The sequence below is a fragment of the Parasteatoda tepidariorum genome, chromosome 12 (assembly GCF_982258835.1).
Source record: "Parasteatoda tepidariorum strain Cologne lab strain chromosome 12, Ptep-v5.0, whole genome shotgun sequence".
Classification (NCBI taxonomy): domain Eukaryota; kingdom Metazoa; phylum Arthropoda; class Arachnida; order Araneae; family Theridiidae; genus Parasteatoda; species Parasteatoda tepidariorum.
In genome coordinates, this window is record NC_141766.1 from 61609856 (window position 1) to 61635214 (window position 25359).

At 26.2% G+C, this 25359-nt stretch overlaps 1 protein-coding gene and 1 long non-coding RNA gene across 12 annotated transcripts in view; one reads left to right on the plus strand and one right to left on the minus strand.

The window, feature by feature from the left end:
• Window positions 1-25359, minus strand: part of LOC107447499 (uncharacterized) — a 170095-nt gene that overhangs the window by 31826 nt on the left and 112910 nt on the right. For all 10 annotated transcript variants that reach the window (XR_015430858.1, XR_015430857.1, XR_015430855.1 and 7 more), the window contains one exon: window positions 2897-2932. This is a non-coding gene — a long non-coding RNA (uncharacterized LOC107447499). The remainder of the gene's footprint in view (window positions 1-2896; window positions 2933-25359) is intronic.
• The window catches only part of LOC107447498 (uncharacterized), a 223141-nt gene that overhangs the window by 5619 nt on the left and 192163 nt on the right, over window positions 1-25359 (plus strand). The window lies entirely within an intron of this gene.

A 25359-nucleotide genomic window follows, 5' to 3' on the forward strand; every position in this document is an offset into this window, starting at 1 on the left:
CTGGGCGAGAAACCATGAAAACCTGAGCGAGCCCATTGTTATAGATGGAGGGTGGTTATAATGTAATGGCTCTTCGGTGTATATATATAAATATATATATATATATATATATATATATATATATATATATATATATATATATAAATAATAAATACAAGAAAACACTAAGAAAGTTAAGAAAAACAATAAGTATCATTTATTGCGCTTAAGCTGCAAGTAAACAGCACTCATTGCGGATATAATCGTGTGGGCTGAAGAAAAGATTATATCTTTTTTTTTTCCCGTTTTTTAATTAAAATTTCATTTTTTTTTTCTTTTTTTTTTTCAAATAATATGTTGTTTGTTATTTTTTTACTTATTATTTCCCACCCCCTTTTTTCATATGTCTATAATTTTTCTTTGTTTTATTCTTCATTTTGAACTTATATATATATATATATATATATATATATATATATATATATATATATATATATATATATATATATATATATATATATATATATATATATATATATATATATATATATATATATATATATATATATATATATATATATATACTTATTATTAAAAGAAAAGATTATTAGAATCTTAGCCTAAACGAGTCATTTCAAGACAAAAAAAAATTTTACTTTTTGAAAACAATTTAAAATTACTTCAAAAAGTAATATGCACTACTTGCATACTGAAAGTATTGTTTACTGAATAATAATGATGAGTTACAAACATTATATTTATAATAGCAATGACACATTTTCATTATCATCAGATCTTACTATCTATATTAAAAGAATCATACGTCTGGTGTTGAAAAAATTATGCTTTCAAATTACTAATGAATATATTTTATAACACTATTCAAAGAAATGGTATTTATTCTTAGTTGTTCAAAAAGCTTTTTGTGTACTTTTAATTCCCTATTAATATTCATGCTTTATTTTTTTTGCACAAATTCTGATTAAAAACATAATTAATGTATCAGAAAATTGCACAGTATACCTAAGCAATTGATTTTAGTGTTGAAAATCATTAAAACTGTTATAATTTGCAATAATAAGTGTAGTTAATTATATATTTCACGGAGTTTACGACGATAGTAAAGCAATTTCGTAAGAGGTTAATGAATTTCCTTAAAAAAAACTGCATCTGGCGAAAATGAATGTTGAATTTAAAAAAAAATCGAAGTTGATAAACAAAATCTATAATTTGTAAGTCAAGCCTGAGAAACAATTTTATTTCCATGAAATATGCTTAAGAAAACAAAGTATTTAAAAATTATACTATAAATCTTTAGCGATCAAGTATGAGCTGCATTTAAAAATTAATTCAAGCAGTACAATGAGTTAGTAAATACCATTTTATATAGTAATTTTGTGGTGACCATCTCACTTAAGGTTACCATTCTGTACAGTAACTTTATCATTGAATTAATACAATACGAACCATTATGCGGAAATTTATATTTTTAAAAACTGACTATGTGTGTGAATATCAAATCTAAATATTTATATTTTAAGCAGTCTTTAAATTGGTGAGTTTGAGCAAATGAATAATAAAAGTAAATTTTTCTTTTATATCATTAATATCTAAATAATATACTATAAAAAATAATCTTCGAAATTCGAATTTTTATTTTAAAACTGTTCATTTTCTGTTCATTTTTATCTGTAAATAAAACATATTAAGATAAAATTTATTAGCAAACCTATAACATAACAGCACAGCTTTATAGTGTACATTATAAACTTCTGTATAATGTAGTGCAGCCAATGATAATTTTATAATTTGAAAAGTCAAAGTTTCTTTAAGAATTAATAAATTAAAAGAAATTCAATCCATTTTCATTAAGAAAAGGAAATTGTATTCAACTATTGAATATAAATTAATTATACTTTCAATTGAATGTGAGACTAAGAACTCAAGTTACAACCGTAGGAAGCAGACATTTTGCTAACAGCCTCAATTTCTGACAGCCCAAAATTGAAATATAGAATCGTGTAATTCTTCTTCAAAAATCAAATTTAACTTATTGACACTCTTTAAAAAGAGATTACATCGTGTGCTCCCATATCTCCCAAAAATCCTTCGGACCTTTTACAAGTATTGATGTAAGTCTTAATGGCTTGTACAATGTTTACATAACATTTCAGTTAAAACAGATCATCATTTTCTAAAGATGTGTTTGAGTAAAATAATAACTAGAATTTAATACTTCTTACAACATTTAAGAACATTGCTTACCATATAAAAGCATATTATATTTCATTTATATTTCTAATCTTTTTCAAATGTGGTATGCATATTTTGAGAAGAATACTTCTATTCTAATGGAACAGCATATGGTAAAACAAGTTAAGAAAAGTTAATGCAATATAAAGTTCAAATTCATGGCAAAATTTGAAAGGTGAAACAAAGTTAACAAAATATGCCATTGAATATCCTATGTAAGATTCTGTTATGTTCTTGATATGAGCACCTTCTCAATCAGCTTTAGGTAAACAAAATGGTCGGTGAAAGGAGTTCTTAGTTAGTCATTTGCATTTTTCACATCTATACAGTTATTCTTACTGTATTTTCCATACAATCTCTCATAAATATTTTTGCTTGATGAATGTTTTTAAAAGCAAGTTTACTCTTTTATTTATTGAAATATAACACTAATATTTAAATATTTCTGCATTTTACTTTAAATACATTATTTTTATAGATATAGAATAAGCCATCATTTTTATAGATTTAGAATAAGCCGTTAGTCAAGTGCTTGATATTAAACACATAATTCTGTAACAATCATAAAAGTCGAGTCGTTCATATTACATAATTAATGCAGAATAATTAACTTAACACATAAGGAAAAATTTAATAAAAATAGGAGTAAATAATTCATATTTACCTTGTAATCTGATGTCTTCAAGTTGGCACTCAATATCTACAATAGAAAAGTAATTTAATTAAAATCATGTGTGATACAGATAAAAGGTTTATTATACCATTAAAATGATAGATGGAAGTCATGTAAATTGGCAGATTAGCAATTTATATCCCAAATAGTAGAGTAGGGTTTGTTTTAGTGTCAGCTACAACCTTTATCCCAAAGCCCAACAAGGTCTATAAATGATTAACAAATAAACTATACAAGCTTGAAATAATGTTAAATTTAACTATGCTAGTTTACGCACTACGAAGTTCGTATAAAGCTTGCATAAACAACCTTATTATATTGAGACTGAATTTGCCTTTACAAAACAAGGCTTGAAAAATCTTTTGTAATCGAAGATGAATCATAATTCGCACATCAGGAGTAGAAAGCATTCGTAAACAGTAGAAACTTTCACCTTCTCGAGATTTTATTTACAATTTACAGAAATCACTGAAACAAGGTTTATTTGAGCAGGCTTTTAAATACTTTCCTTAACACTTTGAAAGGGAAGGTTGGTATGATCATTAAGTTTTTAACATAAATAAAATTTTGCATTTGGAGCTAGAACTAAGCTAAAATGAAGAAAAAAAGAGACAAAAATTAGGTTTCAGCAAAAGATAAAATAATGAAGATTTTTTTCATGTTTTTATTCAATCTTTAAGGAAACAATCTTTGAATACTAATATTTCTACTAAGTTTAAAATAGGATTATTTAGTCAAGAATTTTATGCTAACCAAATAAAAATGAAAATACAATGTTTTGCCTGCTATCTGGGATATATTTTGTAAATAACTTTTTAGTACGCAATCCTATTCGAAAATCGAGAGAGCAATTGTACATATTAAAGTAATTTTAAGCTGGTAAAAACTGTGTTGTTTTAGGTTTCATCATGCCCTTTAGTATATAATACAATCAGAGGTGTCAGAGCAAACTACAGTCAGAGGTGTAGCGAAAATAATGGGTAGCTGGAGTTACACATATTAAGGTAATTTTAAGCTAGTAAAAACTGTGTTGTTTTAGGTATCATCATGCCCTTTAGTATATAATACAATCAGAGGTATCAGAGCAAACTACAGTCAGAGGTGTAGTGAAAATAATATGGGTAGCTGGAGTTACACATATTAAAGTAATTTTAAACTAGTAAAAACTGTGCTGTTTTAGGTATCATCATGCCCTTTAGTATATAATACAATCAGAGGTATCAGAGCAAACTACAGTCAGAGGTGTAGCGAAAATAATATGGGTAGCTGGAGTTACACTTATTAAAGTAATTTTAAACTAGTAAAAACTGTGTTGTTTTAGGTATCATCATGCCCTTTAGTATATAATACAATCAGAGGTATCAGAGCAAACTTCAGTCAGAGGTGTAGTGAAAATAATATGGGTAGCTGGAATTACGCTATTGATATCGGAGAAGAACAAATAATTATTTTTAGACTCAATAAGTAGTTTGAAAAAACTGGAATGCAATTAGAGAACTTCCGAACATTTAAAAAAGTTCTTATTAATTAATTCTGAAGGGTTTTCCTAAATTTAATAAATGATTTATTTTCGTAAATATTATGAATGAGCTTATCATCTAAATGAATTTGCTTAAAATACTAATCAATATCAATTTGTCTCAGTATGTTATAACAATAGATTCTGATTGTAAGTTATAACTAACATAATCATTAAAAAGGTATGACTAGTTTTTAAGTTTAAGCTAGATTTAAAATCTGTTCAAAATACCCATAAGATATACTAGCATCAAGAGCATGACGATGTCGGAAATTAAACATCGCTGTGTTGCGTAAGAAAATACTAATATTTCACTATAAATCACGACATTTTTCCAATTTACTAATTCACTTTGGATCATATTTTCTCGTGAATGTTTATAAAAATACTTTTATAAACATCTTCTTTAACAATTTTGCTACCCAAAACTTTAAATAATCAGTAATTCTCAAAATGTAAGAATGGTGTGACTGGTGATAATATCGTTATGAAAAATTATCGCGATAATGTTTTACTATTTCTAACGCTTTTGGAAGTTAGCACAATCTTATTATTGTATACTGACAACGATATTGTCGTTCTCGCTTATTATCATTTATGAAAATTATAACGAATAATAACTCTCTAACCTATTTAATGATATATAACTCTATTCGATAATTGATATGGTTAATTATCATCGGGATATTTTCATTGTTGATAAATATCTCATTCTCGATATTCACATGGTGTTAACGTCAGAATAAGTATCGTTAAGGCGATAGTTAAAAAATAGAGAAAATTCACGATGCTCATTAAACCAGGTAAAAAACCAACTCTTTAACCATCTTCCATTTTTGGATGACAATTTTACACAAACATGCTAAACTAAGTTCAGGAAAGGCAAGCATGCTAAACTGAGTTCAGTAAGGGTTCGCGCGAGCATGCTATGCTAAGTTCCGCAATGGTATGCAAAAGTATTCTAATCTAAAGTTTAGTAAAAGTTTAAACTATAGTTAAACTTTTACTGAACTTTATAGTTTAGGTTAAACTATAAAGTTTAAATTAAAAATTGAAGTAAAAAGGGGGTCATTGTAAATTAAATTAGCAAGCAAAGCTTAACTTTAATCAGTGTTAACTTTGCAACAGATTTTGTCCCCGAAATTTATGTAAATTCATCAGAACAGATATAGTAAAGCTGAATCACTGATGCATCCAAAATTTATAAAAATACTCATAATATCATCTCCGCCTAGCGCCGACATTACGCAAGAAATCTTTTCCAACTTCCTTTTAAGTTTTTTCCTCTAGGATGACATTTCAAGGACAAAGGTGCTACTTTTAAAAAATTTTAAATTCTGTTATCGTAAAGACAAATTTATTTAATCAACAAGTCGAATAAATCAAGTTCATTAAATTAATTAAATCGAATAAATTAATTTATTAAGTTAATAATTGTAAACTAAATCATAAAATATTCTACCACTACGAAAGATTAACTGAACTTCAGCACTTCCAGAAAAAGCAAAAAAATTTCAAAATAAAAAGCTCCTCTTCATAAAATTCCATTCTGAAATTTCAACTAGCTCTCAAATGATAACTGCTTTTTTCCTTTTTCGAAAATAGTTCTTTTTTCCAGCTATCGTATCAGTTAGTGCATTATGCTCAGATTATCGTTTTCAACGATAATGCAAGCATCTCCCTTAATCTGTATTTTAGAGCCCTAGTCAAAAATTAAGACAAAAAAGTATACAAATTGGGAGACGCAGCTTAATATTTAACGGGGGGGGGGCGAAGAAAGAAACAAAAGCATATCTAAGTTTCTGTAGAAGAAGGCTGGATTAATGACACCAAAATATATTTGATTGATAAGGTTACAGAGAGCACTGAATCTATATCTAAAGCCAATTGCCGAGGCACATTCAAGTGTCATCTGATCATTTTGATGCTTTTAATCTCGCCTTTCACAGTAGTGAGGCAATTCATCAGATTTCGATAGCAGTTAATTTTGACCCTTAATGTAGATATTTTTCCGATTTCTTTTCTTATTAGGATCCTGAAAGTCATCAAGGGAGATGATTAAGGAACACCGTGTAAAAAGCCTTGGGAAAAATGAGATAAGAATTATTGTTTAATTTAATTAATCATTATTATTGCGATTTTTTTTTTAAAAACTACTATGCCTCAATATCCAAAAAATCTGAAATAATAAGAGCATAGTAACACTCGCTTATCAGATGCTATTGTAACGAAGTAGTAATTTGTAATTAAATTATATTTGTCTAAAGTTGATATAGTATAAAATTTAAGGAAATAAAAAAAAAATTAACGCGTTATCATTGTGTTTTCCTCCCTTTTGAAGAAACGAAACAGATCAAAATACGAACTCCGTTTCATAAATCATAAGTGATGAGTTTACGAAAAAAAAGTCTTTCTTAAAAATAAAAATGCCATCCAGAACTTATCTGCTGACTTTCAAATGAGAACTGTTTTTTCGAAAGTCGAAAAAGAGTTCGTTTTTTTTTTCAGTAAATGTATAAGTTTGCGCATTAAGCACATATTATCGTTGTTCAGCTTTTGGCCATTATATAAAGCTTTAATATGTCCACAAACTTAACCCCCAGTAGAAAGACTGGAGGAATGTACCCCACGAATAGGAAAGATGGGGGGTCGCAAAAGCAAAGAAGGAACATTACACTACCATAAAGCCTTTCTGACACGCCATAAAATGCCCATAAATGCCAGGCCCGGTCCAATTTCTTTTGGATGGCGGACAGTACCTCACGAGACTTTTCTAACAGAAATGCTTCAGAGAGACGCACAAGTAACGATACTTTAAGTTTAGGATTTTCAGTTTTAAGGTGATTTTCTTTTCTTTTTTTTGATGATATGGATTAAGTCTTTATTTTTTCCACCGCCGAAAATTTAATCTTTATTTCAGTTGGGTGAAAATATACTTTATATTCTTCTCTAGGTACTGAATTAAATTCGTTTTACCGTAAATCAAGAGAAAATACTTTGTCGGCAAAATACATTTCTTTCTATAATGATATTTCAAATAAAATCACTTCTCGTCTGAGCTTGATAAATACGTTTCTAAGACTGGATAAATTGCTGATACCAATATCAAAAGGATAATTTATAATTTTAATAACAGCTCGACCCAAGAATTATACAGCTCCAAGTACGTCATTAATTCATATGACATTAAACAGCCGTAGTATTTTAAAAATTCTTTATATGCAAAACTTTATGATTCTGTTTTTTTGGGGGGTATGATACAGTTCAGTTTTGTATTGTTGACAAATTAAACGTTGAAAGAGTATCCAAAACAATTTTATTTTATGCAATGGTAATTGCTGATACCAATACCAAAAGGGATATTTTATAATTTTAACAACTGATCAACTCAAAATTAACGGTAGTAAATAACGGACAGTAAAGATTCATAGAAAAATGTACTGTTTTGGACTTAATGTTGACAAATTCAACGTTGAAAGGGTATCCCAAACAATATTATTTGTCCCAATCTATTAATAACGTTGCAGAGAACGCTACTATGTTTTTTATTGAAAAGTTGAAAGAGATCTGAAAAAAAAAGCACCGGTGGAAAGAGTACCCAAAAAGCATCGTAAAATCACTTCTTGGAATACTAGATTAATTTTCTTTAAGTGTAGAATTTCCTTACAATTTTTCCTTACTTTCTTAGATAACTTCAGCTAATTCTTGTACATTTATAAGAAACTAATGTTTTAACACATTTAAAAGTAAATACCTGTGAAATTTTATTTCTTTTATTGTATTTATAACATTTCCGAATTACTATAATTGCTTCTCAGCTGAAATTTAATATTATTTTTCAAAATATAATTTATAAAATAAAGATCAAGTTCCATTTAAGTAATGAAAATTTAATTTTTATTCTAAAAAAATATTTAAAATATACTTGCTACTTTAACAGGTTTTTTTTTCTTTTTTACTTAGTTTGAATTAAAGTTCACTTAATAATTATAAATTATTACTTTTTAGACATTCATATTAACTAAAATTAAACATTTAAAATTATTTAATTCAGGCAGATTTCCATTCCATTTTAATTATACTTGCACTTTTCAAAAGCACAACAATAGCATTATATAAGGAATTTTATTACTTATTCACCTTTACCACTTTAGTAACTAAAGATAAGAAATCTAAAAAAATACAAGTATGTCAATTGTAAGATCATGTCATTGAATTTATACGACATTAAACAGCTGCAATTTTTTTAAAATTCTTCATTCGCAAAACTTCTTATTTTATTTTTTAGGTTCGTACTTTACCGTGACTCAAAGATATCACCGAAGAAGGACTGTTTTAGAATATATTATTTTACTCTGTAATTTGTGTCGAGTAGATGAAATAATAAATTTGTTTCAGTTGTTTCCAACAATTTTCTTCGCTTTAAGAAAAAACTCAAAATATCGGTCACGAAAAAAAAAATATTGTTAAGGCCTAACTTTCTTCCGATTTGACTTTTTAAAACTAAGGTGATAACTAAAAGGAGAAATTATTTACCAAACGTGATAAAAAAATATTTTCATGGTTTGTCTCTGCATCAAAATAAAAGTAATAGCAGCATCTTATTATAAATTGAAAATGGTAGGAAGTTATGAGAGCATTAACCGATATTTGTGTAAAACCAAATATTTTGTTTAATCAAATATTTTAATAATTTAAATAAGATACAGAAACTATGATGCAAATAGAGCTGTCAGCCTGTCAACAACGCACAGCTGTGTACAATATTTAAAGTAGCAACGAAATAAATTATAATAAGAACAATATTTTTAAAATATCACCAGTTTTTAAAAAATTTTCAACATGCTTGTCGAGGACCGGGATAGCCTGGTTAGTATGGAGTTGGACTCAAGCTCGTGAGAACGGGAGGAAAATGGTGACTGGTGCTCTTTAAATCTGTCGAGGTCACAAAGTCCCCCAAGTTCCCATAACAAATCAATACCTCTGGGGGAACTGATCCAGGAGTTCCCTTGTCTTCTGGATTGGGTTCAAAATTACAAGGCTACGGAGTTGAACGTTGGTAGTCGTAAACCCAAAATTGGGACGGCTGTTCGAAGACGGTTATAATATAAAAGTAAATATGCTTCCCGAGTAACAATAATCATTTATTATTGTTAAAGATTTCTAAACAATCTAATATTATTAAATACACAAAAATAAATAAAATGATTTGGGTGGCCCATGTGATTCGAATGAGCGATGACAATGCAATAAAAAAAGATGTTGCTTTTTAGACCCACTGGAACAAGAAAGCGAGGAATAATGGGTTGATTCGGGAGTCTGATTTTCTCGCAATTAATGAAAAGAATTGGACATCAAGGATAAATCGGAAGTCATTATGGAGAAATCTTCAGATTAAGACATTGGCCCACATTAGGCTGCCTGGAAAACTATGATGATGATAATATTGTTAACGACGACTAATTTTGTTTATTATAATTAAATATTAATCATATGTCGAACAAAAAATATCAGTAAATAATCAGTAAATAGATCAGTAAATAAAAACCCTAAAGACGACCAGAAACACCTGAGCAACTTAGTTCTTATTCTAACAAGCTGCAATTCTCAATGTTTAAATAATTGATGTTATTATTTCATATATTCATCATCTATTATATTAATTAATAGGGGAACTTCTTCAAAATAGAAAATGCGATCCCATAAGAAATCTTCCCCCTCAAATTTTTTTTTACCTACTTTTAGTTCATTATATCTACACTGCGAAAAATATTCTGGTAAAATTATCGTACTGTGTGGTAATGATATTTCTGGTGTAAAAACCATCATTCTGTTTCATAAAACCGAAATATACGGCATTTAAGCCATTCATTTGGTACTGTTTTGGACTTAAAAGAGTACCGAAAAAAGCACCATAAAATCACTTCTTGGAATGTATACTAATTACTAAATTAATTTTCCTTAAGTGTAGAATTTCCTTCTAATTTTTCCTTACTTTCTTAAATAACTTTCTTAGATAACTTTGGTAACAGTTTACCAGAAATTCCAAATTTATAGTCCTTATTACCACACATTTAGTAATAAATACAAAACCGAAAATTAAATTTATCCGAAAAAATAGTTTTTATGCCATTCTCTAAAGTATCATGATAATAATATGAAACCATATTTTATTGATAATTTTATTAAAACCATTACCAAAGCACTTCGGAAAAAATTACAGTGTCTGTTGGTGCACCCATAACAACCAGAAACACGGTAAATTTTACCATATTCTGGTAGTTTTAACCATCTTTTTTTTTTCTCACTGTAATGAACTAATTTCATTAATTTTTAAAATACTGTAATTTTACATGCAATAATTCCAAAAAAAAAATAAAGAAATCAATTACTTTTCTATTAATTGTGCGAATTTATTACTTTACAGTATAATAAATACGCACTATAGTATAACGGCTACACATTTTTTCCGAAACATTAGAGAATTCTAAATCCATTATATGTTACTTAAAGTGAAATGTGTATCAAATTGTATAACGTCTTTCTTGAAGTTTCAGTTAATTCATAGCACAATTTCTACTTTACCTACACTAGCAGTAATCAAAATTTCAAAAAAATAATAGCAAATCAGTATTAATTGATGTATGAGAAATGCTAAAAAACAAATTTCCCTTTCGTCAGGTTGTATAATAATACTATCTTATTTGATAGATTTCAAGAAAACATTAATTAGAATTTTACCGTTAAAAGAAAGTCACAGATTAAAGATGGGGGGGGGGGACTCAGACGGAAAAATGTTTTCATGTCTAAACTGCTGCCCATTTTTATTGAAAAAGAAGTGAAAAGGGGGTCTAATTGTGAAAGCTAGTTATAAATTACGTACAACCGCTTGACATCTTTATAATAGCCTCCAGTTAAAAGCCTGCTGAATAGAAAAATTTGTTTTTATTTAAAAGTGCACAGCGGAAAAAAATTCTGGCTAAATCCCCGTAATTGTATGGTTAACACATTTATAGTATAAGAAAACATAATTCTGGTAATTAAACCAAAATATACGGCATTCAAACCATTAATTTGGTAATTTTTTCGTTCATATGGTAACTGGTATGGTTTACTGGAAATTCTGCGTTTCAAAATTGCAGTTTTTATTACCATTTTTAATTTCTATCGTGATACTCCAGAGCAGTGCATAAAAGCCATTCATTCCGTTAAATTTGCTTTTCATTTTTGTACTGTTACTCATTTTTGTATTGTATTTCCGGTAAACCTTTACCATATGAACAAAAAAAATTACCAAATAATTGGTTTAAAAACGCATATTTTGTTATTAATTATCAACAGTAGGGTTTCTTTTACCAGAAATGTCTTATGAATGGACCGTACAAATATGGTAATTTTGCCGGAATTTTTTATCCATGAATATATAGCTATAATAGAAAAGTGGCATATAAATGACCAGGAAAACCTGTATCATGTTATTCGGTATCTTTTTTCCTCGAGATTTAAAATTTTATTTCAACTCACAATTTTTCATTAAATAACAAAAAAATGGATCTTATTTTCATTTAATAATTCGCTGTAAATTCCAAGTAATATGAATAATTCGACAATTTTTTGTCATAAGTAATATGAAATTTATTCTTAAGCACGCGAACTTTTTGAAAACTGTAAAAAAGAAGGAAAAAAGAAACTAAAAAAAGCACCGGAAAAAGGACCCAAATGCAGGATTTTAAGCATATATGTGAATTTAACAACTGATTCAATTTGAACCGTTGCACACTAATTTAATGTAATTAAATATTTATAACAATGTAATTAGATATTTTTCTTTAAAAAAAACTAATTATTATAACTTGTATTAATTGTTTTCAAAATCATACAAGGATTAATTTGAAGTTAACGGAAAGTTAACTTTCACAATTGAACTTTAATAAGCCTTAAAATTTATATAAATTCCAATAATTATAAACACTGATCTAAAACGCGATCTAAGAATAGCATATAAAATATTTTTAACATAAGAAAAAATGCATTATAAATAAACACATTTATTATAATGTTTACCTTATTACAGGCTCGTACTCCTGAGAAACTTACGTTCATTGATAGATTAAAGAATTTATAATAGTAGCATAGGAGATGTACAATAAAATAATATACATAGTTCCCTTCTATAACCTTCAAATTGATCCTTCTATTTTGTTTTGTATTTAATTACATCAAATTCGGACTCTGTTCGAATAAAATTAATCGTTTAAATAATTTACTAAATTATGAGGTTCTTTTCTTTCTTTTTTTTCTGGTGCTTTTTATCACATAACTTTTTAAGGGTAGGAATTGTTTTTATAATAGGGCGACTAATTTTGCATAACAAATAACAATCAAAATCTTTCAAGGATGAAAAAAATATATTTTTCTATTACTCCTTATCGAAGATTACTCAAGGAGAAAAAAATTCTGGTAAAATTAACATATTGCATGTTAATGACATTTCTGTTAAAGACAAAACCTAATTTTCGTCATGAAACCAAACTATATGATATTTATAAACCATTCATTTAGTAATTTTTCCATTCATATGGTAATGGTTTACCGGGAATTCCGGTTTTTAAAATTACAGTTCTTATTATCAAACATATAGAAAGAAATACAAAACTGAAATGTAAATTTTACCGAATAAATGGATTTTAAGCAAGGCTCTAAGAAATCATGATAAAATTACCAAGTTTTGCTACGGTTAGTAAATTTTGAACCTTTACTAATTATTTTTAATGTTAATTTAACCAATATTATTAACTGAGCGCTTCAGTAGAAAATACCGAACTTTTTGTAACACGGTAAACATTTTCTGGTAGTTTTCACTGCACTTTTTTTCTCATCGTGTGTAATTTTAATTGTATTACGATTCTCGATTGAACTTTATATGCAATGATTTTTATAAATCATCACCATGTAGCTATTCTTTTTCTCACGTTATTTAGAAGGAAATGACTGAATTTATTCAGGGGTCAAATCGTTTCAGCTGCTTCAAATTTAGAGCGAGGTTGGTATTTACTTTGAGTAAACTGTGTTTTCATGAGGATCAAAATTGTCTTTGAATAGCATAGGTCAAATGGTCAAGTATTTTGATGAGACAATAAGTAAAGATTACACGTTTACCTTACCTACTTCAATTTGCCTTATACCATATTTTTCCATTTAAATGTTTGTCATAGAGACACACTTTATTAATTTAAAGACAGAAAATTGATCTTGTTTTACATTTTATCTTACAATGTTTTCTAAATTTTTTCTTTTATTTTGCAGAATTTTTTAAAAATAACTATGAGCTGAGAACTTTTACTTTTTTTTAAAAGGTTTCATCATTTTTGAGCAACAATCTTTCATAACTCAGAAAACATTCCTGTTAACTTATCACTACATACAACTGCTATAATCTTAAACATCCCCAAAAAATTTCAAAGTAATATCATAGGTAGCATCTTAGAAAAGGTGCATCGAAAAATTTTAGTTTTAACAGTATTGATATATGCCATGTCGACTTGCCTTAAATATTTTCAAATTAAATGTCTGAGAAAACTTTAAAAATAATAATAAAATAAGTTGCTATTTTAATCAAATTTAATTAAATTATTGTCCAAAGTCTGAGATTTTTGGCTACCGAATCGAGATGCAATAAATCCAGTAGTTCCTTAATTTAAAGTGTTTTAAAGCAATAATTTGAGTCAACTTTCTTTTATTGCAAATAAAATTTGAATTTTAATAATTTGAAAAATACAGGTGCAAAACATTTGTATTGGAAGAATATCTTATTAATAGTACTATAATAAAATAATGCTGAATTTTATATATTTTTTTAATTTGAATCATTAGTGATAGCTAAAACGAGTTGAACATATTCCAAATCTAATGGCAAATTTGCTACCACTAAATTTATTTATTTATTAATTTTGTTTTTTCATAACTTATCACTGAAATTAATAGGGTTTTCTTTTAATAATATAAATAAATTTTTTATTTAATTTTCATAAAAATTTAATTTTTGTAAAAATTTTGTTTTTTTAAATATTTACGCTTTGGCTTTTAATCAAAGATGTGAATTAGTTATTCCGTTGTTACTATACAGTAACGTGAGTGGGGGCATAAAAATGCATGAACTACAAACATAATTATCATATTTGTTAATGTTGCTACAAAAAAATTTAAAAAGTCAAATTTGAACAAATTAAAAATACCTTAGCTTTACATTAAAGGTTGAAAAAGTGTGTCGCAAATTCAGCTTTAAATTAAATAACCAAATTTCAAAAATAAAATGCCTAAAATACCAAGTTAAATTCAAAAACTGAGTTCCACAAATATTTTCATGACGTTTTGCTTATCGCAATAAATTTTATTACAATTTTAATTAAATAAATACATTTGCTGGACATTGAAGAGCAGCAGAATCCTTATTTTAGCTTCCATGGTCATGTCGAAAGAAATTTTAATTCCCAAAATTAATTTAAAATTGAAATAAATGTTACTAATAGAAATAACATCACCGGTCATTGAACATGCTTATTTTTGTATAATGAAGCTTTATTGATTATTCAATACACGAGTATTAACAGTTATCTTATGATTAATTGTAATTAGTTCTTGAACATTTATAAAAATTTTAAATCACATTCAAAAAATGAAGCATTTAACTGATTTCTTCTTCCTTAATTGTAAATGCTACAAACAAAATTGCTAGAACACTGAATGGTTTAGGCATTTTTAATTCTACGATGAATTTCCAATGCCCTCCTCATTCTTTTTTTCTAATTTATTAACTAAATTTTTTACCAAATTATTTAATTCGAACTACATTTCGAATTAAATAAAACAGATAAACAATCGATGTACCTTTGCAAAAATGTTTTTATGCTTCAAAACTTGATATCACAAAATTTATATAAATTTTTTTTATGTAAACAAGAAGAAAAGTTCCTATTCAATATGCTAATTAATGTTGAATTATAAAATATTGGAATATAAAATTACAAGCTAAAGATATTTCCTGGTAGTATATACATGGAAAAAAAATTTTGATGAAATTACCGCACCGTATGGTGCTGACATTTCTGGAAAATAAAAATAAAAAATAAGTAAAAAAATATATAATATTGGTTAATCATATGAAAATATACTGTATTTAAGCCTTTCAATTGAAAAATTCCATTCATATAGTAACTGTTTACCGGCAAATCTGTTTTTTAAAATTATACTTCTCATTACCACACACTTTTTATAACATATAAAACTGAAAAGTAAACTTAACAGAATAAATGGTTTTTATACCATGCTTTTAAGTATCATGATAAGCTTATCAAATTGTGCAATATTTATCAAATTTCATCATATAATAAAAGCATACTTTGTTAACGATTTTACCAAAATCGTTAACAAAGTTAACGATTTAGACATAACATATTCAAAGTTAACAAAGTAAATCGTTAATCGTGCTTTGTTAACGATTTTACCAAAATCGTTAACAAAGCACTTCGGTAAAAATTACCGTGCTTTTTGGTGTTCCCATAGAACCAGAAACACGATTAATTTTAACATATTCTGGTAGTTCTGATGTACTTAAAATCTTAATATCACAAAATTTATGTGATTTTTTTTTAAATAAGCAAAAGGCAAAATTCCAATGCAATATATTAATTATCAAAGTTGAATTATAAAATATTAAAATTATCACAAGCGTAAAAACATTTCTTGACAGTATTTATAATCAAAAATAGAAATGAATTAATGTTCACATTTTACATAGTTAAAAATGTTTACATTTATATATTACTTTAACTGATGTACAGCAAGATCATCGATTTTAAATAGATCAAGTAAAAAATAAATAAAGAAAGAAAAAATAGAACGAATTAACTATTTCTTCAAAATGAACAAAAATCGAAAGAAGCTCCGAGAAATATCATGTTCAAAATAATTCATTTTTGATAAAGTGCCAGTCATTTTTAAGGAAGGTGCCATAAAATTACTGATGGCAATAACTTTTGGCATTGAAAATTAATCCCCCTCAAAAGTGCAAAAATAACGAAAAAGCACCTCGTATCAGTAGATTTTAAAATGAATTTTGTACCTAATTTTATGAAAAAATAAATTTTCAATAAAAGGAAAACAAATGTGAAAGAAATGCTTGCGTTTTTTTTCATCCTAGATTAAATTGCTTTAAGTTTGAATTAAGGAAATATGTTTAATGTAATATAAGCTGAAATTAAATTCGATTTAAAATATTAAATATTTTTGATACTCAGATGTTAATTTTTTGAAAGAATAACACTAATAATAACTGAGTAAATGATAAAATAAAGCTCAAATATTTAAATATACCTTATCTTCAGAAAAGAGAAATTCTCATTGAAGGAAAATAACATTTTGAGAAATACTCGCGTTTATTTATTTATTTATTATTATTTTAATTAAATTTCCTTACATTTGAATTAGGAGAGTAATTTTGGTGTAATGTCAGTTGAAGTAAAAGTCGACTTAAAATATTAAATATTTTACATATTCAGTTAGTAATTTTTTAAATAAAAATAATAATAGTAACATAAAAATGATAAAATGTAGTTCCCATTTTAATAACACATACTGATGTGATGGTTAAAAAATAATGGAATAAAATTCTGAAAATTGAGATTCAAAAAATTTAATGTAGAGATTGTTATTATCATTATATTATGAATATGGCATTACAGTAATCTATTCTTAAAACAAGCACAAAAAAGTAAATAAGTCAATTAAAATACTTTTAAATTAATTCAGCCCACCACAGAACAAATCGCAAAAAAAAAAAAATATGAAACTAAATAAAAAGTTTATTGGGATAATTATTCAAAAGTTATTGATTTCCAAGTTGAAGAGTTTTACATTCAAGAAAATGTTTCCATCACTAATTTCATATATTTTTCTTTTATTTAATTCCATAAAATCAACATGTTTGAAATATACTGTACACTCATCAGCATTTAAAAAAAATATTAAATTACGTTTAAATATTGTATTAAACTATTCACTTTTATAAAATTAATTATTATATTATTATCTTCTTATTACCAAATATATTAAACAATTTCAAATAAATTAACAAATATTTATGTATTTATAAATTGCTTACTCTGCATTGTAAATTATTTATTACGCTTGTGTGTGTGTAAATATATATATATATATATATATATATATATATATATATATATATATATATATATATATATATATAATTTCAAATAATGGGCAAGTTATTACAGGGGATCTTGCCTATATAGAATAATGCTAACCAAAAATAACTAGTATTGATACTGTATCTTACCCCATACCATTCTGATTAATTTATTCTTTACTCGACTTCCCTGTCTTCACAAACAACCAATAGTGACTGAGTTCTATGTAGTAATTTGAATTAAAAGTCCTCTCTGTATTATATTATGTGGTTATCGTATTATAGATAGATATATTATCATGTGTTAGTTGACAAAATTATATGAATTATCAGTTAAGAACATCAAAATTTCTGCATCCAAACTTATTCCAACTTTTACAAGATGAAAAAATATTAGGACAAATTATGTTTATTTAATGAATTGTTGTAAATCAACAAATATTGGGAAAAATGTATTGATTTAATATTTTGTACAAAAGTAATCATAACCACAATCAGCAATATTAAAATAAAAATTTAATAAAATGATAAATTTTACTTATGTTATTAATTAAATGTATCAAAAGTAAACCTTACAAGATGAACAAATATTAGAATATACGTTATGTTTATTTAATGCTTTGTAATAAATCAACAAATATAGAGACAAAATTTGCGGTGTAGCTTGTTTCCTACTAAATAAACCTTTTTTGAAAAAAAATTTATTTATATCTTATTAAATTTATTTATTTATTTATTTATTATTATTATGGAAAATCTTTGTCTCTTCCTTCAAATTAACACTCACTTTTTAATATAAAGTAAGTTTCAAACGATTACCTCCTTTCAAAAAATTATAATATATATGCTATCAGAATTGTAATATTAAAATTATTATACATATGATCTAGTGATATATATGCTATCAGTTCAGCTCGTTTCTGACTGAAGAATCCTTTTTTCTGTTCATATTTCTTGGCACATTTTTGTATTTTCTTTCAGATTGACGCTCATTTTTTAATATAAAACAAGTTTCAAACGATTTCCTCATTGCAAAACATTATTTAAAAAAATCGCAAACTATCCACCTCTATGTTAGCGATATATATGCTATGATTATAATAAATTTTTTTTAAATTTCTATTTGTATTTCTTGGCATATTGCAATTTCCATCTAACAGACACTCACTTTTTAATATAAAATAAGTTTCAAACTATTACCTACATGCAAAAAATTATAAAAAAATTCACAAATTGTCCGCCTCTATGTTTATACTTCATATACTATCAGTTTCGATTGGCTCGGACTAAGAAAACCTTTTTTTGAAAAATTTTGTATATTTTTTCATTCAAATTTACTCTCATTTTTTACTACAAAACAAGTTTCAGAGGATTTCCACATGACCAAAAATTCACAAACTGTCAGTCTCTATGTTAGCCTTATATATATGCTGGCACAGTAGCTTGTTTAGAACTAAACAAAATTTTTCTTTGCTAAAAATTCATTTATATTTATTGGTATATCTTTGTATTTAATTTTAGAAATGACTCTCACTTTTTTTGTATAAAATAAGTTTTTAATGATTTCCTCATTGAAAAATATTATAAGAAATTCGCAAACTGTCAGTCTCTGTCTTAGCGATATATATGCATTCAGTGTAGTTTGTTTCGGACTGAACGATCCATTTTTTTAAAAAATTTATCTACATTTTCTTGGCATATTTTAGTATTTTCTTTCAAATCGACACTCACTTTTTAATATAAAACAGTTTCAAATGATTTCCACATAGCAAAAAATTATAAAAAATTCGCCTTTTTACAAGCGATAAATTTGCTCTCAGTATAGCTTTCTTCGCACTAAACAATCCTTTTTTTAAGAGTTTTGTCTATATTTCTTGGCATATTTTTGTATTTTCTTTCAAATTGGCTCCCATTCTTTTGAAATATAAAGCAAGTTTCAAAGGATTTGCAAAAAATTAGCAAATCGTCCGCCTCTATATTAGTGGCCCACAGTTGTTTCAGTTTTTTTAACTGTTTCTGAATACATCTTAGTATTTTTGACTTTTTAACATAAAATAAGTTCGATGCCAAATAATTATAAAAAATTTGCACTCTATCATATGCACACGTATTTTCTTTCAAATCGACACTCTTTTTTTTTAGTATAAAACTAGTCTTTTTCCTCTATAGAAAAATGTAAAAAAAGAAAACTGTGAACTGTCCGCCTCTTTTCTGCTAATATATAATAAGGGTTTACCGGAAATTCTGTTTTCCAAAATTATAGTTCTTATTACCACGCATTTAGTTTGAAGTACAATACTGAAAAGCAAATTTAACCGAATTAATGGTTTATACGCCATTCTCATATCAAATTTATAATATTTATAAAATTTTATCACATATTTTAATATTAATTTTACCAAAATCATTACCAAAGTGCTTCAGTAAAAAATACCGAGCTTTATGGTCTTTTTATAGAGCCAGAAACATGGTAAATCTTAATTCTGGTAGTTTTGAAATTACTTTTTCTCTGTGTGGAGAAGAATGAAACAAAAATATTTTTATGTTAAATGATAAATTTTGTTTAAATGGATTTTAATCATTAAGTCTAATTATTTGTTAAGATATCAATTGCTGTGCGAAATCTCTTTCTTTTCTTTATTATTAGGTCATAACGGTCAAATAGATGTCTTAATAATTTAAATAAATCAGTCCTTCCGTTTATTTAGAAGAAGACACAGTCTTTGAAAGTAACTGACATACCTAAAATGAGTTTTTACTCATAAAAAGAAGGAAAAAAATTATTTAAAACTTCAATTCGTAAAGGAAAGCGTCAATTTGAATCAGGTTAAAACTTACATCAGAGTTCCATGAAAGATCATAACCTTTAAAATTGGGTCATAGCCATGAAAATTAGCTAAAAATCCAAAATAGAATAACTTTAATTTATTGACAGTTGTTCTAAATATATTCTTTAGAAAATTATCAAACGTCGATTTGCTTGACTTAATGAGTTTTTCCCCGCACGAAACATAATTTGTCTAAATATTTCACTCAGAAGTTTGATTATCTTTAGAGTAAGTTTTTAATTTATTTGGGAAGTTGCAGAGTTGTCGTTGATCGCTTTTTCATTGATTGTAAAATATAACGTAATACTTTACTTCTCTTTTGTCAATAAAAAATGGTCACTTTGAATCTCTCTTATTAATTATAATTTATTTTCAGTAAAACTGATATTTTTTTATGCAGAAAAATTATACTTTGTAAAGATACACTTTTAGATATACTGAATTTATTGCAAAATCAACATGAGTTTCATTTTTTCTGCTTGCAAGAACTTTATAAGAAAATGGTGGAAAATTAAATGCTATCATTTATCTTAATCTTATTTTGTCGAATGATAATCAATTCTATTTTATTGACTGAGTATAATTTTATTTAAATTTAATCATAAATCAATAATCAAATAATTAAGAAAATTTTTCAAAAAACCATTAAATATAATATTATAATAAAAACAATACTGCATAATTAAACTTTCTCCTTAAATAAGCACATGCAGCATGCACAAATATAGCATGACGTTAACAAAGAGTATATGCACAATAAATGATAAATACGAAGATAATTTTTCATAAAAATAAAGAAACACTATGTAAAATTTTATACCTAAAGTTTCGTTTTCCAATCCATATATATATTTCCTTAATATAAGGGTTGTTACTAAGCAAGAGTTCAGTTGTATGTTCTTTTAAGTATCTCCAAAGCTGTGAGAAATGAAATTTCAATAAAATGAAAAACTAAATAAAGGTTTTAAAATTTTAAAATTGAGAAAAAGAGAGAATAATGAAAATATATCAAAATAAATAGATCAACAATTTGTTAACCGGACTTAGTAAATAAACTTATGACGAAAATCAAAACAATATTTTTCGATAGCTTTTATGCGTGTAAATTAAACCCTTTAATTACAATTAAAATAACTCCACTTTCTGCTAACAGGACCAGTTCTATTACTTGATTTTAAATGTTTTCACAAAAATAAAAATATTTCTCTTTAAATACTTTAATACTAAAAGTTTTGTTTTATTTTTAATACATATAAAATCGTCGTTTAAAATAAATTTTAAAAGTCAGTTAGTACAATAATTCAGAAACATGTTCTTAATTAAACGCTGGAAAAATCCAACAAAAATATTGAAATGATAAGTAACAAAAAAAAAATAAGAAAAGTAAAAGAAAAAAAGAAAACAGTTTACACGTAATTCTTTTATGGTTATTTTCTTAAATTCTTCCTGTCACGATGTTTGATTCTAACAGAAATTACTTTTTTTAAGGAAATTTAGTTACATTGCTTAGTTATTTATTTGTAAATTAAATGAAATAGGTTTAAAATATTCTTTATACATATAATTAAAATTGTGAAAACCTTCTCATAATGTTTTAAAAAAATTTGTCATCGCATGTAAACGTCAATTTTAAAGAAAAACATATATAAAAATTGCAATTCGGTTACACTTATTGCTTTTATAGTTTGAAACAATGTCATTAATATCAAATCAGGTACTATACTTTAAACTACCTGTTTTCATTAATAGGTCATAATCATAATTACTTTTTTTTTAATTAATAATTCATTCCTCTTACAATAAGGGCAAAATATAGTAATAATAGTCATGACAAGATTTATACATCTTACTCGTGTATATTTTATATTTCATCTGATCGTGCATATTTAATCTGACACCTAACAAGAATTAAATCATATTACAGTTTATATAAGGAAATAAATTATATAAAATAAATTAAAGTTTCACTACACAATATTTTTTTCTAAAAAAACTTTTAAAAATTTAAATTAAGCAAGATATATGCATCTCAAATTAAAAAGGACAATTCACCTTGAAAAGAGACTATTATTTTGACACAATACAATTTTTTTTGGTTGCCATTTATGTGTTTACACTTATGTATCAAGTTTCATAAAAATAATATTGAAACTTGATGGAGATATTTATAAACATGCTATTTTAGTTACATGCAATTCAAAATGCTCCTAACCCTATTTTCTTTTTTTAATTGATAATGATTTTTTCAAATATTGGTCTTAAAAGTAAAAAAATTAGCGCAAATTACTGATCTTTAGTTTTTGCAATTCTCGGTTACTTACATGATTTAGAACAAATGATGCCTTGAAATATTTTCAAAAAATACACATTGTTAACAAAAAAAAAAAAAAAAAAAAAAAAAGTGATTAGGTCAACGCAACTACAACCGTAAAGATTTTTTGAGATCTCTGAAAGTTCGTTTCTTCTTTTTTTCTTTTTCTTCTCCTTTTTTTTCCTTATTGTTCTATCCAAGTATCGTTTTATTCTTTTTTCTTTCGAAGGAGTGAGCTATTTTTTCCTCTGGTATATTTTGCGAATTATTACAGCTAGATTATCCGCCTTTAGAGCATTCCTTTAACTGACAAAAGAACTATTCCAAACTCTAATTGTATCCCTACATTTAAAATAAAAATAATTTCACATAAAACACTCCAATTGATATTCCTTTTTGGATGATTTTTCTATCCGTAATTGATCATCAAAATCAATAATGATTACACCAAATGTCAATACACCATTTATAAAGCGTAACGGTTGATATCATCCTTCATCGTTTATTTCACTTTCGATATAAAATATCCTTAGGTCAGATTTATCTTCAGTCTGCCAATCGCTGACGGGATCGTAAATTATATCCAATAACAAAGGTGAATCTCTGGCAGGAAAGGATCAAATATTGCAGATTTACGATCTCCTGTTATCAGAAACATGTGTTAGTGCACATTTGTACCTTATCAAAAGTTTCTTGAAGCGGAAAGGTATACCTTGTGTCCTTATCTATAGCATACACACACTACTGGCTATGGCAACCCCACTGGCTAGATTTATTAATTCATATGCGATCAGATATAGCACGCTCCCACATTCGTCAGTATTTATCCTGGATTATATTGTAGGGGATGATTGTGTACGCCTGTATCATGACATGGGGAAAGGATTAAAAATATTCGAATCTGTACTTGGAAAAGATGCTATAAAAAATTAGAAGATTAAAAAAAAAAAAAAAAAACTATGCATAAATTTTAAGCAGGCAAAAGCAATTTTAAATTAGAAACTAAGAATAGGTAAATAACCAGTTAATAAAAATCAGTAAGGACGCTAAATAGGAATCATAGACATGTTACTTTTTTATACGTAATTACGCATAATAGCGGATTTTGGCTAACTTTTTAATTTATTTGTGAAATTAAATGAAATTAGTTTCCAGATGTTAATGTAAATAGCCAAAATGAAATTTTGTATCGGTTTCCCTTATAAAGAAAGAATCCTAAACAACGGATGCTCCAAGAAATTTTGTATATTTATTAATAATTATGCACAACATTCAGCAACGTAAGAGGGAATCACGGGTAGAAAAGCTTAAAAAAAAATTTAAAAAATGCCCCGGAAAATTTTTTTTTTTATTTACTGTTACATAAATTTTCCGTCCGATTTGATTCGGTCAGTGAAACCCAAATTTTATATGATAAAATAGACTATGTGATTAAATCAAAAACTATGTATATTTATAGTAAAAAGCCAAAATACGTTATTATGCGTAATTACAGGTAAAAGAGATAGTTATCTATGATCTTTTATTTCGCGTCCTTACTCATTGTTGATTTTAGTTTATAGTCACTTCTTAAAAAAATAGCAGTTTATCATTTGTATATTATGACACAAAGCAATAAGTGTATATTATAATAATAAGTTGTATATTATAATACAAATTTTGTAACTGCTTAAGAGCCCCAATCATTTTTTTGAATAGTATAGTTTTTTTCCGTAAACTTTCTATCTAATTTCATTTGAATACTAACAAATATCTAATTTAAATCGAATAAATGCTTAATTATATTAAATTCTGCCTCAAAGGTCAAAATTGAATCAGTTGTTAAATTTATATAATTATTAATGAGGTAATTTTTTTTTTAAATATTTTTGCGAAGCTTTTTTTTTGGGGGGGGGGTAGGGGGGCTTTTTTTTTCGTCTACCAGTAAGAGGTCTTTTAATAAATTAAAAAAGCATAAAGCTAAAACAATCAATGTGAGAATTTTTTTGGAGCAAGGGATTATTTTTTGGGAAAAAAAAGAAGAAAAAAACGAAGCAAGTTTTAATTTTCTATGAAAACTGTTTAGTGATTAATAAATAATATTAATTAACTAACGGAAAATAGTTGTCATGGTTTGTTTTTTGAACTTCCGTTAAATACATTAATCTTGTTAGTCTTGCAATCTTTATTAGTTATGATTGTGCTTGTGAATACATAAGAAGTTGAGGATTATATCAAGAGTTTTGAACTTCGCGGACGTTTTAAGAATAAAAAGTTTCCCAATTCTTAGAAATTTTAACCGCATTGTTTCTGAACCCAAAGCTTTTGGTAAGTATTTAAACTAGAGTTATTTGTTTAATAAATGCTTTTCCTTAATTTTATTTCAAAGTTATAAACTCAAAAAACTCAAGAGATATATATTTGTATTTTTAGTTTAAAAAAAAACAAACAGTAAAAGTGATGTCAGTAAAAATAATCAGGCTGTATTTATATTAATGATTCACTTGTAAAAAGAAGCTTTAATAATAATAATAAATACAACACTAAGGATTGTTGCAGATCTATAATTTAACTCAATCTTTAAATTAAGATAATAATATTCTCAAATCGAAA